This window comes from Sinocyclocheilus grahami, unplaced genomic scaffold (assembly GCF_001515645.1).
Source record: "Sinocyclocheilus grahami isolate Dianchi unplaced genomic scaffold, SAMN03320097.WGS_v1.1 scaffold646.1, whole genome shotgun sequence".
In the NCBI taxonomy this organism is placed as follows: Eukaryota; Metazoa; Chordata; class Actinopteri; order Cypriniformes; family Cyprinidae; genus Sinocyclocheilus; species Sinocyclocheilus grahami.
This window is the reverse complement of record NW_015505825.1, coordinates 1,052,599-1,061,884: the sequence shown is the minus strand read 5'-3', so window position 1 is coordinate 1,061,884 and position 9,286 is coordinate 1,052,599. Positions and strand designations below refer to the sequence as shown.

General features: G+C 38.1%; 1 long non-coding RNA gene across 1 annotated transcript; it reads right to left on the bottom strand.

The window, feature by feature from the left end:
* Positions 1-5,907: 5,907 nt before the first annotated feature.
* LOC107558478 (uncharacterized) lies at positions 5,908-8,726 on the bottom strand. Its single transcript, XR_001605481.1, has 3 exons — positions 8,700-8,726; positions 8,448-8,523; positions 5,908-7,181 (listed from the first exon to the last, which is right to left on the bottom strand). It is a non-coding gene; the product is annotated as an uncharacterized lncRNA (long non-coding RNA).
* Between the last annotated feature and the right edge of the window lie 560 nt (positions 8,727-9,286).

Genomic DNA, 9,286 nt, shown 5'->3' with positions numbered 1-9,286 from the left:
CTGGCAGATCCAGGGTCTAACCGTGAAGCAGTCACAAACATCTGTCTGCTCAATAATTTGATAAACAGCTCATACAAATAGTCTTCAAATTATTCCCGCACTGAAGGCTGTGTTTTGTCTCGAGTGTGGAAGCTGGAACATAGAGCTCAGCTGTATGCAACATGTTTTTCTTTCTTTTAAAAAATGTATTTCCTTTTTATTCTGCTGGCAGTTTTTCAGAGTATTGGCTGTAATTGTTGACTCTCGTGTTCACTTCACAATTTGTGTGACTTTTAATATCTAAGCAATATCCAAGGATTCATTTAACTAGGGATGACATTAATTAGGGACCAACATTTTATTTCACATGTTGTATATCAACACATTTAAGGAGCCTCTGTAAAGAAAGGAAACAGTAGGGTAAACATGTTATCTGTCTTTATTTTTATAAACAGAAATGTATTGAATGATTTTTCACATAATTAATTATTAATTAATTAATTAACTAACATTGTCCGCAGATATTGGGCCATGTGTTTTCAGGCACAATATGAGCAACATTTTCAACTGATTTTCCTTCTAAAAAATAAATTGTCTCCATGCAGCTCGAGAGTTCCACGGCATATTGCAAAAGAGGTGAATTAATTTTTATTCTCAATGTATTCTACATCAGAGTATAAAAGCTTTCAAGTTCTCTGTGTTAATTCAATAGTCACTTGATTTGTTTTAATGGCCTTATAGCACGAGGAAGGTGAATCTGACTAAGCTGTTATCATCGTTCCAACTACTGGACTCTTATGTTAATTGATAACATCTTTTTGCTTAATTTTGCATTTGACCAGGCCAGCTTACTGATCTGTGGTGAGAAACTGGTTGGTTTATATGGAACTGAGCTAATCTTTAAACATTGTAATATTTTTGTAGTTTTATTATTAAAATAATAGGTTACACTTTATTTCAATAGTCAACTTTAGACATTCTACTAACTATAAGTAACTTTGTAACTACATGTCAACTAATTCTCATTAATTTGCAACTACATGTGTACTAACTCTCAGAATAGACTTAGGGTAGGTTTAGGGTTTGTAGAATGTTGACAAAGAAAGAGTTAGAAGATATTAAGCAGACAGTCTACTAATACTCTACTAACTGCTAGTTGACATGTAGTTGCAAAGTTACTTACTGTTAATAGAATGTCTAAAGTGGACTATCGAAATAAAGTGTTACCAAATAATATTTACTACAAAAAAAAATCCAACACAGGAATTTAAACAACTAGTCAGTAATTACACGGATTTAAGTTTTAACAGATTCAGTGAGATGTTTCAGTGAAGGATTTGTGCAACTAGTTTCTTTAATGATTCATCAGAAAAAAACAGCTCATATAGTCATACACTCGTCGTCGTGCTATATGTTCTTTTTTTGTGTGCAGCCCACAAGGACAACTCAATAGATACACATATTTTTGTCGTTCTATTGTTGTACACAGTGTTTTTATCTTTTTACTTCATTCAATTCAAAGAGCAAACTCGCATTTACAGATTAAAATGTGATGCTGGGGATTCACTCTGCTGTTGAAAAGCGATAAAGGAAACACTGATGCACAGAAGTGTTTTTATCAGGGTACATCTGTATGTGCTCGCATGACAATATTCACTTACATGCAAGAATTTGTGTCTGTGCACATTTATGAGTGTGCAGGAGAGACAGAAGCAATTAATGAAGTGCTGTGAAGTGGATAAAAAGGTTCAAAACCCTCTTTCAAAAAAATGTGCTAGAAACGTTAATAAAGTACAATGGAGTGTGGCTTGATGAGAAGCTTTTCTTTTAAAGCTTAAGATAGACAAGGAATTGGACACAGCCTGTCTCCCAAACAAATGTCAAGACTTCATGTCATCCTTGCCAGTGACAGTAATTTTCATGCTTTAGGAGCAGGATTAAAAGTTGACTCATGGAATAAAGCAGCTCTCACACATTTTGAATAGATGTGGTATAAAGCTAATTCAAAAACAAAGGCCTCTGCTGTATGGGATCTCATCATGACTAATTACGAGGGATAATTTGAAATGCCTTTGGAAAAAGAAGCCCTAGTAAATGTAAAGCAGTTTAATTAGGCCAAATTGATCAGAATCAAGAGGACTGCTAAAAGCATACGCTGTCACAATGAGGTAACCTGTACAGAATCTGCAAAACTAACACCTAGGTGTTAAAGCCATCCATTATTATAGAAATGGAGTAAATCACATTTTTAAGGGATAGTTTTTTCTATGTCAGGCATACTTTTTTTCCCCTTTCCTTTTACATTATAAGGCTTAAATAAACTGGGTGTTTTAAAGTAGGCAATTACAGTCCTTAAAATGTATTTTGTGTATGTTTTTGTAATAGGGTGGCTTATTAATATCTTTCATATTCAGTGATTGGTAGCATTTGATCTCTTACATAGAATTAGCTAAATAAAATACATAAAACATCACAACTGTACAAAGCAAGCATTTATGTTGTTGAATATGGGTCACAATCCTTTTCAAACCCCTGTATTAAGTCATTTCAATTTATCTTCTCTTTTTGATTCGGTAGTTTTATTTTTGGCAATGGGAGTTTATAACAGACCTGCCAAGCGTTTTTACCATTTTTACCTTTTAAGCATTTTTAAAGTATGCTGGTATGATTTGTCAAAAAAAACAAAAAAACAACTTTGAACGACTTTGGGCCAGTTTTACTAAACAGGGCAAATTAGTGCGAGAGCGCAGTTGCAAAACAGCACTGATGGGAGGGGACATTTCTGCGGGTGATTTACTAACAACACGCAAATTAAAGAACAGACACAACATTTCATTTACATATCAACGCAATATACCAAGCGCAACTCAAATTAGCGTAGTCACAAATAAAGAAATAAAGAAGCCACAGTATGTTGAAAAGAACTGGGGCCCAAAAAATGAAGTCCTGTCCTCACTGTCCTCTGTGGTGCCTCCTCCTAGCAACAATAATTGCAGCCATTTCAAGCACAAAATAGTTTGACATGCTTTTATTGGATGTTAAATAATAGCGCAAATGCCAGTAATTTGACGAGCGCAAACGTTAGTAAAACACATTGCGTGATTCATTTGAATATTCTCCTCCCAAACTCCTACAAATGCATATTCAATAAGGTCTGGCACAAAAAAAAAACTGTGTCCACGCCTTTTGGTTTTGAGCAAGTTTTGTCACCATGGTAACTTCCAATACACAGCTACCCTGCTCCAGAGCAGGTTTTATTCTGGGTTAGAGGTCACAAACCCAAACTGGACCAATCAGCTTTGATCAAAGTGACATATATCTGATGCAATGAAGCCACTCCCCCATATCTCTAGCTCCAAATTAAAGCAGTTAAAATTTTAGAGACAAAATTGCCCGACTTTTGTTGCTACTTATTATATTAATTATAATTGATTATATTTCATATAATATATTCATATTATTATATTAAGTGGCAATTAATTTTAAGCTTTGCATTAACATTATTTGTAAATTGTTTGGACTAATTATTTGGACTTGTAACCCGAAGGTCATGGATTCAAGTCTCAGGTCCAGCAGGAATTGTAGGTGGGGGGAGTAAATAACCAGCGCTCTCTCCACCTTCAATATCACGACTGAGGTGAGACCCTTGAGCAAATCACCGAGCCCCCAACTGCTCCCTGGGCGCCACAGCATTGGCTTCCCACTGCTCAGGATGTGTGTTCACTTCTGTGTGTGTATACACTTGGATGGGTTAAATGCAGAGCACAAATTCAGAGTATGGGACACCGTACTTGGCAAAACGTCACTTCACTTTCACAAGCTTTAATATATCCAACTTATTTTCCTTTTGAGGTCTGTGTGAAACTATATAAGTAATTAAATTCAGTTGATTCCTTTGCATAGTGCAATAACTAGGATTTACACAAGCTTCAGTCTGGATCCAGAACACCTGAGAAGAGATGATGCAACTCCTCAGAGGACCTCAGATGATGCCAACCCTGAAACAACATACAGAACTACCACATTTTGCTATAAGTTTGATTGCATCATATAATAATTGCTGTTAATATTATTCATCGTCTGTTTTATTACGTCTTATATTGATTTTTCCGTTCTGCTGGTTCGTCTGGTCAGAGGAGAACTGGCCCCCCGACTGAGCCTGGTTTCTCCCAAGGTTTTTTCTCCATTCTGTCACCGATGGAGTTTTGGTTCCTTGCCGCTGTCGCCTCTGGCTTGCTTAGTTGGGGACACTTCATTTCCAGCGTTATTGTTGACATGATTGCAAAGATATTATTTAAACTGAGCTGGATGTTGACATCACTGAATTCAATGATGAACTGTCTTTAACTGAAAAATGAGTGTTTACTATTGTCATTTTGCATTATTGACACTATTTTCCTAATTAATGCTGTTCAGTTGCTTTGTCACAATCTGTATTGTTAAAAGCGCTATATAAATAAAGGTGACTTGACTTGACTTGACATAGTCATAGATTTTCTTTTTGCTGCCTTCTCAAACTTTTGCTACAGCATAAGTGTTTATTCCTGCCTTGTAAATGCATTTAAATATATATTTTTAAAATAAAAACATCCCCTAATCTTCAGCAGAAAAGTGAATTGCGCTGACTCTCACGATAAGTGAATCCAACTGACGCTTTGCTGATGCTCTCCACGTTTCATGTGATTGGCTGTTTTCTGCACACGTCACACTTTCAGGTGCATGTGCTCCAGAGTTAATCACAAACTCTGGTTCATGAGTTGACAGAGAACATTTATATTCAGCTTTGTGAGCCCGCTGATCCTGATCTAAACCAGGTTGGATTGTTTTGGCTGTGTCAACTCTAAACCTACTCTGAAACAATGAGTTTGTTCATCTCGCTTCATGCTACAGGCCACAGGTTATTAGGACCATAGCGAGTTGAAAATCTCAAACATGAGTAGGTTTGCTACTACATGCCATCTACCATTCACTAGAATATTAGTAGACTGGCTGCTTAACAACTGCTATCACTTTATTTTAAAGGTCCCCCAACACATTCTACTGACTTTAAGTAACTTTGCAAGTATATGTCAACTTATTGTACTATTCCTAAACCTAAAACTAACACTAAGCCTACACCTCACAGACTTAGGAAGAGTGGGATCTAACCTAGAACCAGCTCAGTCCTTAAACCTAGCCCTCACAGGTTTGGGAAGGGTGGGATCTAACCTGGAACTGACTCAAACCATAAACCTAGCCCTCACATACTTGGGGGAAGGCAGGATCTAGCCCTGAACTGACTCACAACCTAAACCTACCTCTCACTGGTTTGGGAAGGAAGGATTAGAAACCGAGCCCTTGGGTTACTAACCCTAGGCTTGCGTTTTTGTGAATCACCTTACATCTATTCTTATACCTAGGCCCGATGCATGGAATTCGATGATGTACCAGAATTATCCAGCCTTGACCTTTGGGTTGGGGCTGGTTTCGTTCCTCTGGAGCAGGCTTTGTCAAAACCCTCACATTTTTGGGCCAAGTTAGATCCTCTCCATAGTAATACATGTAGAATTGTTTTTAAAAAGGTTTTGTGAACACGTTTTCTTGGTGAAATGTGATGCTGGGCCAGGATTGTCCATCCTTGACCTATGGGTTGAGGCTGGGCTCGCTGGTCTGGAGCAGGCTTTGTCAAGGGCCTCAAATTTCTGGGTCAAGTTAGATCTATTCCAGAGTTAATGCGCGCACACAGGATTGTTTTTTCGGGGGTATATGAGTTTGGAATACCAGAGACTGTATCCCCAGTCAGTAGTGAGGGAGGCTGGTCACCCCTTGGAGGTTCGGGTGCTGCATCTTCGTTCAGGACCACCTTCATCCTCGACAGTAGGGAAGATCAGAACCGGATCGGAACAAAAGCACAGGGCTTCTGTTTTTTTCAGTATCTTAAAAACATTAATGGCTAAAGTCTGATAACATTGTATTCAGCACAAACTGGGCTACAATAATTTGTGAGCAGCATGAATGTACATGCTTGTGTTTTTTAGAAAACAATGTTTATGCGTGGAAACAAAAATAATTCAAATTAAGCCAGCTTTGGTTACTCCATGTATAAAATAACGAAATAATAACAAAAGAAAACAACAAAGGATGAAAAATGGGAGTTGTGATGGTCGTGGGGGTTATGAGGGGACGATGATCCAAATTCATTCTCTGTTCTGAATACTCCCTTATAGAGAAAATAAAGAAGTTCTCAAAATGGGAAGGGATCTGGATAGGTGGGGTCTTTTTGGGAGGGCAAAGGTCATGCTTGAACTTCAGTGTTCGGTAGTGGATTGGTAAATGGTTTTCGGTTCTTATGCGTGTAGGATTGTAATTGACTGAGGTTTGAAATGGGCAACAAACACTGGAAAATAGATAGAAAAGAAAAAAATAAATAAAAATGGTTAGCATGGTTGAGAGTGCAGAACCAAGATAGGGGGTTCACGGGGCATGGTTCACCTAGCTTATCCTAGAGCTTCTTGCACCTGACAATTATCCCTGGTAAGGATGATGTTTGCTCAGTTGTTACATTAAATTTAGAGGGAAGGGCTGTTAGAAGCTTGCTGTACAAAAATGTGCATCTGCCAGTCTCGACTCTCAGCCCAAGTTGAGTTTATGGGGTCTATCCTTGGGGAATGAAGGACCTGGCAACTGGTTTCTCGTTGTTATATGGCTGCTTTGTTCGTCAATGGACTCTCTGTTTTAGGTCGGCAGAGGGGGAAATGACAGTCCCCTCAAATTGTGCTTGTTCCCAGGCTGACAAAGGGCCCTAAGAAGAGACCTTTCTCACAGCCTTTTCTCGAGTGACCTGGATACCTAGCGGTGTTAACAAAAAGTTGCTTTGGGGAGCGGTAAGTATCCAGCCCCCCAGGTCCACTTGGACAGCATGCAGGGACGGTGGGCTGGGGCTAACGGGCCTTAATTGGAGCCCAGTTTTTTACAGTTACAGCACCTCTCACGCAACAGCACATTTTGCACCCAAAACACTTGTACATCTTAATTTTTTGGTGTAGTGGTAAAAATCATGAAGGCCAGTATGAAAATTCTCAGATTAGAAGTTAACACATCTGGTGGTTGTCCCCACAAAGGATGATGTTGGTCCGGTTCGTCTTGACCTTCAGGGGGAAGGACTAGTAGAAGCTTGGCAGTTTCAACTCCTGAACCCCAAGCTAGAGATATTCACCTTCGACCTAAAAAAAAATTTGAGAAAAAGGATGAGCAGTTTAACTCTGTCTAGATCCAAAAAAATGGGATTGTGGATCTGGTTTAGATCGAAATAGCAACTGACTATAAAACACATGCCTAAGATTGATCACCCAAGGTGCCCCAGAGGAGGGTCTGTAGTGTTTAAGGAGCCGGAACACCTGATGAACACATCTGATGATATGTCTTAAATATTCCCCCAGGCCGATGATATAAGTCTTAGTTCTAATTTTAAGAGGTCTTAAATTTGGGAATAAAGAATCACGATATAGCTTAATGTGATGATTAAACTTCAAAAGGCTGTAAATTGAATAAATATGAGCACTGAAGGAAACCGACTATCTCCAAAAATGTTTCAATGGTATTTTCATTTAATCTTTCATATAATGCTTAATAAAACAGTGTTTATGAGTGCAGAGCTGCTTTTTGTACAGCCGTTACCGGGGAAACCACTATATTTCTGCTTTGTTGAAAAGCCCCAGCTACTGGCAGAAAAAAAAAAAAAAAAAAAGATTTTGCATCACTGATCATTATACAGATCAGTGATTTGCATTTCCAATAAGCTAGTCTGCTGTTTTAGTTAAAACTAATGTGAAAATCGACCCATGTTTTTACATAGCAAACACGCAGTATTGTACATGTGATAGAAGCTCATGTGCCTTCTAAAAATCTAAACAATTAACACTTTATACATTTTAAATTAATATTATGATTTATATGTTTGACTCATCCCTTTTCTTTTAGATGCTCAAATGTGATGTTTATCATTTATTAGATTTTTGTGAACACCTGTATCTGAACTGTAAATCATGTCACTTTACATTTAATATGTTACCAAACAGAAAGAAAGAACTTCAACACAAATCTCCATCGCTCCATGCAAGTGATTACCAATGGTGGCATGTGTGCCAGTCGTTGGTGATTTCTGCTTTATGATCTGCTGTAGAGATAGTCAGATCAACAGTACCTTGATAAAATATTGTAGTTTATGCAGACAATCACAATACGGTGTTTGTTGAAGATTTAAATATATCAATTGAACATGGAATTCCCAGTTTGCTTTCACTCTGCAGCAGTGGTTCCCAAACTGGGGGCGGAGTTATAAAAAAAGGGGTCATGGCAAGGCTAGAGAATAGTTTATAGACAGCAGGTGATATAAAATAAATCTTCAGGGTGATACAAGATGCCGCAGTGAAATTGTCCCACTTGAGTAAATAATTAAACACAAAAATATTAATTTGACATTGTATTACCTCAAGATGACTCACAGTCCTCTCTTGTGCAGTCTGTTATAAGTTGTAGCGGTTGTTTACGTCGAATAACAGCCTGCTGGATGGCATGATTGAAGAATCAGAATTGAGTATTGCAGGGAGCCATGTGAAAATATGAATGAACGATACATGTGTCACAGTTGCTTGCAGGCAAGAAGGTGAAGACAGAAGAATAAATTCCAACGTTTAATGAACAATCTAAAAAGGCAGGCAAACAAAAGGTACAAAACCAACCTAGCATAACAGTGACTTGACCATGACTGAACTTGAGGGAAGAATATATAAAGGCAACACAAACGAGATGATAAATCAAACACAGCTGGAGACTAATGATTACAAACGAGGAGTGGGAAATCAAACAAAGGAAATGGGAACTAATGACCAACATATACTAAAAGTCTGTGAATGTCAAATCTAAAGTCCATGAACAAAACTGACAAACATAACTGTGACAGCATGGTCTTGCACTAAGCATGGATAAGTTTGTGAAAGGATTGCCAGTGCCAGGTAAACATAAAACAGATGATGAATCTACTTTAAATGTCACAGCTACCAAAACAACGCGTCTAAACCAGACATGAGAAGCGTGACGCGACAAAAGCAAATAGAGCCCATTAAAATCCGATTCTGTCTACTCTGCCACTACAAATTTCCGACAGTAAACTGATGGCCAGTTTTATTTCTGATGTACTCCAAACAGTCCCACAACTTCTGACACAAAGGACAAATGGATTTGCAACATTTGTGTTGAAACAAACACTATAGTGTGACAAAAGAGGCACACACAATGTAAGAAGGATGGCTATAAGTGATCAGATCAC